The 8632-nt window shown below is 46.0% G+C and overlaps 1 pseudogene; it reads left to right on the top strand.

Annotated features, from left to right (window-relative positions):
• The first annotated feature begins 4348 nt into the window (after positions 1-4348).
• On the top strand, positions 4349-4871 carry LOC110566820 (voltage-dependent anion-selective channel protein 1-like; annotated as a pseudogene).
• Positions 4872-8632: the final 3761 nt, after the last annotated feature.

Below are 8632 nucleotides of genomic sequence, written 5' to 3'. Positions count from 1 at the left end.
AGCCTGTGCTTAGGAAGAGGACATGGCGTGGAGTGTCCCTGGAACAAACTACATAGCTAGACTACTTATACAGGTGTGCTTTCGGTTGGGAGATGCTGCCTCATATAATGTACGTGGAGAGTGACCGAACAGCATTCTGAGCATCGGCCTCAGGCCTCCATATGTACCCACACGTATACAAACATCCCCGCAAGCTGCACGCATGCATGCACACACAGAACAGAAACCGTACAAGTCACGTTAGTGCTCCAATACTGAAAACATCTTGAAGAACAGCCACAACTCTCTCCTTGTGAAAGAGACCTGTTTTGGGTGCCTGAGTACTGAGCTCCCAAGCACGAGCCACCATGCCTCGTTTTCCTTTTGAAAAATTATCACAGAATAATAATCCCATGCAATATTTCAGACACAAGAGAAATACATACACCTATCTTGTATAAACACATTATTTGGGGTTTCCCCCAGCCATGTTCAATTTCAAATAGCAAATGCCTTTCAGTTTAACACATATTACAAAATCTACCATGTGCAAAGAAAGCCTACAGGCATGCATGACACAGCCACTGGAAACACTGATCTCTACCCTTAGGACCTCCTAAAACAGAGAAAAATCTAAATGTACACACAAATAGTTACAATGTAGCACAGATGTGTTAGTCCCACATGTGATTCAAATGTAATGTTTGCTCCAGATAATCCTGCAGAAGGGGCTGCCCTTGAGCGCACAGGAAATGGGCAATATACAGAGCATCTCAGCAGAGGCACAGGGCTTTCAGGTACGCGTGGCCCTGACTGCGTGGGAAGGGCTGTGTTACACTTGTGTTCCCAGTGCTGCAGACATGATGCGTGTCCAACTGGAGCTGCTGCTCAGGTTTCAATGTTTGGCTTTGCTCGAGGTTTGTGGTGTGTGACTCAGGCTTCTCTCAGGTCACCAGGCAGCAGCAGGGAGGGACAGACCCAGGTCATCCAGCCAGTGAAGTGGGACAACATCTCCTTCCCCACAGGCATCATCCTAAAATAGATCACTGGAAAAGTTTTAAATGGCATTTTTTGTTGTTTTTGTTTGTTTGTTTGTTTAATTTAAATGAGTTCATGAGGCTGCATCTCTCCCGAAGATTCATTATCATTCTTTCCTCCCCAAGTGCTCTCCCCGCCCAAACACACAACACACGCACGAGCACACACAAGTACTGAGCCCACTCACTGTAACCTACAGATACAAAGGTAAGAATGTGGAGTTCTGACTGCAGACAGACATGAAATATGATTTTTCAAATGTAAGTATCTGGCTTTTGTAAGGCCTTTTGAACTGAATGTGGCATGTGAAGGCTAGGGGCTTTAGTCTGGCCGGGTGGTAGCTGTGACAGCAGCCCCCAGGAGTCAACACTTCCATGTCACTCTAATATGCAACGGAAAATAATAGGAAAGGGTTGAAAGGTAATTGTTAAAAAATTTACTTTGCACTGAAAATATGCTCATCGGGGCTTTTTAAAACAATATTTCAAATTTATTCTTTGAACATTTTATATATACAAAATTTATAAAAATTTCAATATGATGTCTTGATGATTTTCACTTCCCTGCTTCCCCAGAACCCTCCCCACACAGCTCCCTCCTAGCTTTGTGTCCTAGTGCAATTGGAGCTGTTCATACAGGCATGGACAACCCGTCTGTGGCCACAGCCCCAAGCAAAGGTGCCCGCCCCTCCCCCAGCAACTGCCAATTGCTCCTGAGCTCGGGTGGTCCTCAGGATCCTCCCAGATCCCCGCTGAATGTTCACTGCCTTGGTTTGGCTCCCATCTTGTGCAGGCAACCCAGCGACGGTGAGTTCATGAGAGCAACTGCCACGGAGTGTCTAGGGGGCTGTATTTCATGCTCTCCTCTGCACTGTTCAGCTCTTGGGCTTTCTGCACCTGACCAAGACACCAAAATCAATATGCTGGAGAAAAAGATAGCAGCAAAAGGTGCTGGGACACTTTTTTTGTAATAATAAAAAAAAGCCCCTGGCCCATAACAAACTCTTCATAGTTTCGGTTTGGTTTGTTTTTTTCAGACAGGGTTTCTCTCCATAGCCTTGGCTATCCTGGACCACCTTTGTAGACCAGGCTGCCCTGATCTGCCTGCCTCTACCTCCCTGAGTGCTGGGATTGCAGGTGTATGCCACCTTGCCCTGCCTCTTTTGAGTTTTATTTTTACTTATTTTATTTTTCAGGCTTATTTATTTCCTGCATATGAACATTTTAATTGTATGTATGTGTGTGCCTGTGCCCAAAAGAGACTGCCAGGTCCTCTGGGACTGAAGTTCTGGATAGTTATGAGCCACCTTGTGGGTTCTGGGGGCCAAACCTGGGTCTTCTAGAAGAATAGCAAGGGTGCTTAACCACTGAGCCATCTTGCCATCCCCCAAACTCATTACTGTTTCGAGAGATATAGTTAATGAACTAAGTTATAGAACACAGCTCCAGGAACAATGGCTTGTGGGATGCAGCATGTGACCTGCATTGTTTTATAAGGATCATTTAAGAATATCTTCAAAGAAACAAACTGGTCTGATTTTCTGTAGTGAAGACTGAACAGCAGTGAAGACTGACAGTACTGTTCTGCCCATGAACAGATTGCCGTCTCCATGTCTCTGTGCGTTTACGTTTCCTACCTGAGGCAAAGCACTGGAAGTTCACAGCTGGTCAAGTTCACGAGTCAAGGAGGAAATGCCCTTGATTGTTTACTGACTTCAGGAAACAGAAACCTTAAGGGAAGATTTTATTGTCCCGTCAGTGAAATTAAGCTTACATTTCAAGCTATACTTCTTTGTTCTACACTCAAAGTGTCAGTTTTATTTTCACTATTCACAGTACCTTTTGAAGTCTTATTTCACTGTGAAGGCCCATCCCCAGCCATTAATATGCCTAGAAAGGGGAAGCCTTGGGTTAAAATATCACTTGTCCATATAGGTACCCAGGGAGAGTTGGGGGCTTGGTGAGAGTTCAGAATGCAGCTAGCACATGGGCCTCACTTAGAATCCCCCTTTTTTTCTTTTCCTTTTAATTTTTTTTTATTATTACAATTTATTCACTTTGTATCTCAGCTGTAGGCCCCTGCCTTATCCCCTCCCAACCCTACCCTCTCTCCCTCTTCTCCTTCCACGCCCCTCTCCAAGACCACTGATGGGGAGGTCCTTCCCTTCCCTCTGACCCTAGCTTATCAGGTCTCATCAGGATGGGCTGCATTGTCCTCCTCCATGGCCTGGTAAGGCTGTTCCCCCATCAGGGGGAGGCAGTCAAAGAGCCAGCCACTGAGTTCATGTCAGAGACAGCCCCTGTTCCCCTTACTAGGAAGCCCACTTGGACACTATGCTGCTGTGGGGTTACATCTGTGCAGGGGTTTTAGGTCCTCTCCATGAATGGTCCTTGGCTGCATTATCAGTCTAAGAAAAGACCCCTGGGCCCAGATTTTGTGGTTCTGTTGCTCCCCTTGTTGTTCCAGCCCTCTCCAGATCTTTCTATCTCCCCCTTTCATAAGATTCCCTGCACTCTGCCCACTTAGAATCTTGGTGATGAAGAAACAATACTTGGAAAGGCAATCTGAGAAACTGGGGAAAGCAGGGAATTAAGCTGAAAACAACAAACCCGAGCACCCCCACACCCTGTGGTGGGAATTGGCCTTCTCACCGACTGTTCCCCTCCGTGGGCTGCAGAATGTTTTCTGTCTTTCCCTTCTCAGAAAGGAGATGTTACACAGGTGGAAATGGTGGGCATTGAGACTCAGCTGAGCTTTAACCCCTGCTGACTGTGTAGTTTGAGACACATAACTCAGCACTGTTTGCCAAATGGCCCAGGTGAGTCCCGCAGGGCAGTTGTCCTCGTTTCATAGCTGTGGTCCCTGTGTGGAAAGTGCTTAGAACAATGCTTGTCCCAGAGAACATGGAACAACATGATAACTTTTAAATCAATTACCACTCATTTTCCGTTGATGCTGATAAGATAAAAAATGATTGTAAACTATATGAAAGATTAAGTCACATAACAAACCACTCACATAGTGCAGAGGAAACACTCAATGAATCTCCACTATTCCTTCCAAAATACTTAGCCAGCAATTTGTTAGCAATTGTGATAATGCCTTTCAAGTCCAGGGAAGAGAGCAGAGTGGAATCATGTTCAGGAAATTGTGTCAATGTGGAAATGCTTTCTTTCTACACAGACTTGTGGGTATTCTTTGTCTCTTCTGTGAGCTGAGACACGAAGGGCAGCGTTTGTTCAGTATCACGATTACCTGCCACCCTGCCCCATCCCCTTCAACAGAGCCCTGCAGTAGCTGCCCTGATCCTGCTGCCCCTGCAGCTGAGAAAATGGCTGTGTCCCCCGCATGTGCTGGTCTTGGCAGTCTGCCAGGGATGGCTTCACCAGGGGCCACAGATTTGCCTTAATAAAACCGGATTTGGGAATGAAGTCCTCCAGAATGGACCAGAATTTACCAGCTCAGCCTCTCCCAACCTGGGGCCCACCCAAGTGAGCTGAAGCCTGGAGGCCAGGTTCAGATGGACCGAGCACTGCGTGATATCTACAGAGAAGGGCAGCACAGACAGCACACTGGGCGTGAGGTCACCGTGGAAGACCAGCCAGCACATGGGCTCTGGTTGGCCTTTGATTCGTTCTTCTTCCCTGAGCCTGGGGGAAAATTCAAGATGGCTTACAAAAGCATAGCAACCTGGGCTGCTCGTGGACTTTGATACCTTTGACCCTTTCATCCAGAGCACTCTGGTGTTGGGCTATGAAGGCTGGCTGGCTACCCAGATGAATTCTGAGACCGCACAGTCCCAAGTGACCCAGAGAAACTGTGCAGTTTGCTGTAAGATGGATGAATTCCGTTAAGTTTGGTTAAGAATGGAATTTCAAGCATACATGAATATGGTACAATTGTTAATTTTAGACTACTTTTCAGCACAGCTACCTTCAGTATCTTTTAGTGCTGTGTGTTGGGTATGCAAGAACTGGTAAATACCACAGTAGATCTCCAGGCTGAGGAAGACGTGGCGTTGAGGTGTTCCCTTTTCAGAGCTACAGAAGAAAGTGTCCTCTAGGCATGGGTTGGGGAGGAGCCATCCAGAGATGCCAGGCTGGAAGCTGGGGGTATGCAGCCCTTGGTAATCACAGATGAAACTGTGACTTCCTGAGCATGGAGGCTCGCTAACCTAGCCATGACTGCTGAGAAGCACATACACATCTGTGTGAAAGAGACTTTTAAAACATCTTTATGCCTTATTTCCACTTGAGCTCACAAATACCTGTTTTATACCAAAAGTAGTCTTTAGGTTGTGGCTATTTCTTTTACACCATTTTAGGGTAGTGAGAGTAGACATGATGGAGCCAGTCACTCAGGACTTAATTCTTCCTTGTATTGTGGTATGGCTTTTCTTTCTTTCTTTCTTTCTTTCTTTCTTTCTTTCTTCCTTCCTTCCTTCCTTCCTTCTTTCCTTCCTTCCTTCCCTTCTTCCTTCCTTTTTCCTTCCTCCCTTTCCCTTCCTTCCTTCTTTCCATTCTTTCTTTCCTTCCTTCCTTTTTCCTTCTCTCCTTCTCTCTCTTCCTTCCCTCCCTCCCTCCTTCCTTCCTTCCTTCCCTCTTCCTTCCTTTTCTCTTCCTCCTTTCCCTTCCTTCCTTCTTTCCCTTCCTTCCTTCCTTCCTTCCTTCCTTTCTTTCTTTCTTTCTTTCTTTCTTTCTTTCTTTCTTTCTTTCTTTCTTTTCCCTTTCCTGGTGTTGGACCAGAGTGTGAAGTAGCTTCTGGGGTTTCCAGCTCTGAGCTGGGCAGATAGTGGAGGTCACACCCTGACAACACTTGGGATCTAAACTGACTTCTATTATAGTCTCACCACTCTATTTTATTTTTAGCAGTTTAATAAGTATATTATGAAACTTCTCTATTTTGTGTTGTAATTAACATCACTTAAAATAAAATTAATAAAACATTGAAACTTCAGAAAAAGATTACTTGTCAGGTAAGTCATGAACTTTATCATCCACCCCATTCTTAGAATTCTTCCAAATGATCTTCGTTCTTGACCTGTGGGAGGGTCTCAGGGGCTGACCCAGGACTCTTTCTTCTTTTGAAAAGCTAGCTTTCTTTGGGACACTGGTTCTTCTTTAGAAATGGCTGACATGAAAAAGCCTGATTTCCCCATGGAGCTGCAGTAACCAATAACATCAAGTCATTCCTAGAGCTCTAGAGACATAATCACTTCACGCCCTGCAATGTATCCCTCACCTGCTCTCTGCAAGCATTTAACATGGGAAATCGTTTGGGCTGAGAGCCCTGGGTGGTGAGCCCTGGGGGCTGGAGTGGGGGCAGGGAGGAGCCCTGGAAGAGTTCCAGGCATCTGTTTGTTTTTATTTTTTATTTTCAATGTGAAGAGCATGAAGTGCCCAGTGCCCGAGCCAGAGTGCTTCTGTCACAATCATTTACACAACAGGCTCACTTCCTGGCCTGAAGCTCCCCCTCTTTCGCTTAGTCACACCCAGCAGCCCTCTTCAGGTCTATGGTGTCAACAGCTTCTCAGATATTGGGTGTGGGTTCAGAAAGGAATGGTTTCTGAGCCCACTGATGGAGATTTTGCTCAAATCTGCTTGCCTATGCAGGAGGCAGGGCCTGAGAGACAGGTAGAGCTGCAGTCCTCGTCGGCATTGTTTGTCTTGGGCTCCCAAGGGCCGCTGTGTGCTATAGAAACAGCAATGGGTTGGACTTGGGTGTGCATTTACATCCTAGCTGTGTCATTTGTGTGTGTTTGGGCAAATTTCTCAAGTTGTTGCAAAACTCTATTTTTGGCCTCTGGAAAAAGGGTTTCATAAATTCAGTTGGTTCCATGCTGATCATAAAGAGTAAACTCCCTAATTGTGGAAAAGCATTTCAAGGCTGCTCTCTCTCTCTCTCTCCCAACTGTTGCTCAAGCACCAAGTGAGAAACAGAGCATTCTCAGGTGCTCTGACATGGCTCCCTCACCATAAAGCTTCTGTCTGCACCTAAGAGCTGAAAATAAACCAGCAACAGTCATTGTCCCAGATATTCTTAGTTCCTCGGCTCCACCAAGTCGAGTGGCAACATGGATAGGAGTCTTATATAGTGATTTGAATCCCCAACTCCACTCTCCTAAATTGTCATCTCTGCCATCTTCCTCCACCGGTAAAAGCCAGTGGTTTCTGCCCATTCCTCGCTACTGTGCCCTGTGGCTTCAGTTTCTGCTATCAGAACCTGCTGGAAATGCCCAGGTGCAGAGCCTGTCAGCATTACAGCAGCTCTTGCCATCGCTGATTCCCACTACCCACTGCTGCTTTGGTCAGGATGTGCCTGCTCTTCCTGCCTCTAGAGTCAAGTCTAGCCCCTGCCTGGATTTTAAGTCTCCCCTGAACTTGAAACACAAGCTTTTGGACTTTTGTGATAATTATAGGAGAAATGTTACGCAAGAGCGCTCCATGAACACAATAACACCGAGCCAGTTACTGTCCAGTGTCGGGAGACATCGCAAATTCAGCTCCATCGTATAGCATCACTCTCGTATCAGGCTGGCACTGGTTCAGTCTCTGAATGTCACCAGAGGGGTGAAGAATCAAATAGTGAGTTCTTATCTATGGGTGATTTATCTGCAGTGGGGTCTTTGTTCTTTCAGCTTGGAGTTCAGTGGTAGGTATTTAACAGTGTAGCTACTCACAGTTCAGGTGAGGTGACATTGTGGGCATGCTGGGAGGAGCAGAGTTACCTGTCTTCAGAGAGAAGGATGATGCACCTCAAGCCATGGACGTGGGGTATCCCTGCATAAACAGTTCTTACGTCTGAGCTGTCATGAATAGTGGCTAGCGACACAACTAGTAACAAACGGTAGACGTACTCAATGTGTATTTAGCCTTCTCTTTATAGAATTATTTACTCTGTGCTCCAAAACTCTAGGACAAATGATGCAGCTGATCCTGTCCCGGTAGCTACCGAATCGGCTTTCCCCTTTTAACTCAGAAAGCTTATTCTTTCAGTGCTCCTTTTCACTGTAAAAGAGCGGAAAAGAAAGTTTCATTTGTTGTCCTATTTTATGTATCCTGCACTCATTTGCCAGTGAAACCAAGCTCACTGTGGCCCCTAATATGAAGTGCATAGAGAGAATACATAGCAATAAATTTATACAGAGAAGCTTTACTCATGAGACTATAGCTCAGACATATACCAATCCCAACTGCCTCCCTCTGTGTGTGCACGCGTGCACACGCACAAGCCTGCATTACGTCATTTCAAAAGATCACATCTCCATTAGCACATGGCATGATAAATGCTAATCCAAAAGAGCTGAATAAAGACACACGAATTCTGATGGCATGTTACAGAGTACATTTTGCTTAGCTAGCTGCCTGTCGCCTTAGGCATCCTGTTTCAAGTTACTTGTCTCTTGTTCAGTGGATTGCTGCTCTTCTGTGCATCTCTTTAAAAGTCAGTCATGGGTATGAAAGACAGAAAGGCAGAGCTGTGTGTGTCTGCATGCCTGTGGCCAGCTCACGTGGACCCTTCTCCAGGCACCGAGGGACGCCCCTCTGCACTCATCCATTACTGGCAAGCTGCCAGTGCTCAGGCTGAGCAGGTTCCTCATGGGGCATGTCCTTTC

Source organism: Meriones unguiculatus, chromosome 10 (genome assembly GCF_030254825.1).
Source record: "Meriones unguiculatus strain TT.TT164.6M chromosome 10, Bangor_MerUng_6.1, whole genome shotgun sequence".
Lineage (NCBI taxonomy): Eukaryota > Metazoa > Chordata > Mammalia > Rodentia > Muridae > Meriones > Meriones unguiculatus.
Note: the sequence above shows the minus strand (reverse complement) of the source record. Positions and strands in the feature narration are given on the sequence as shown.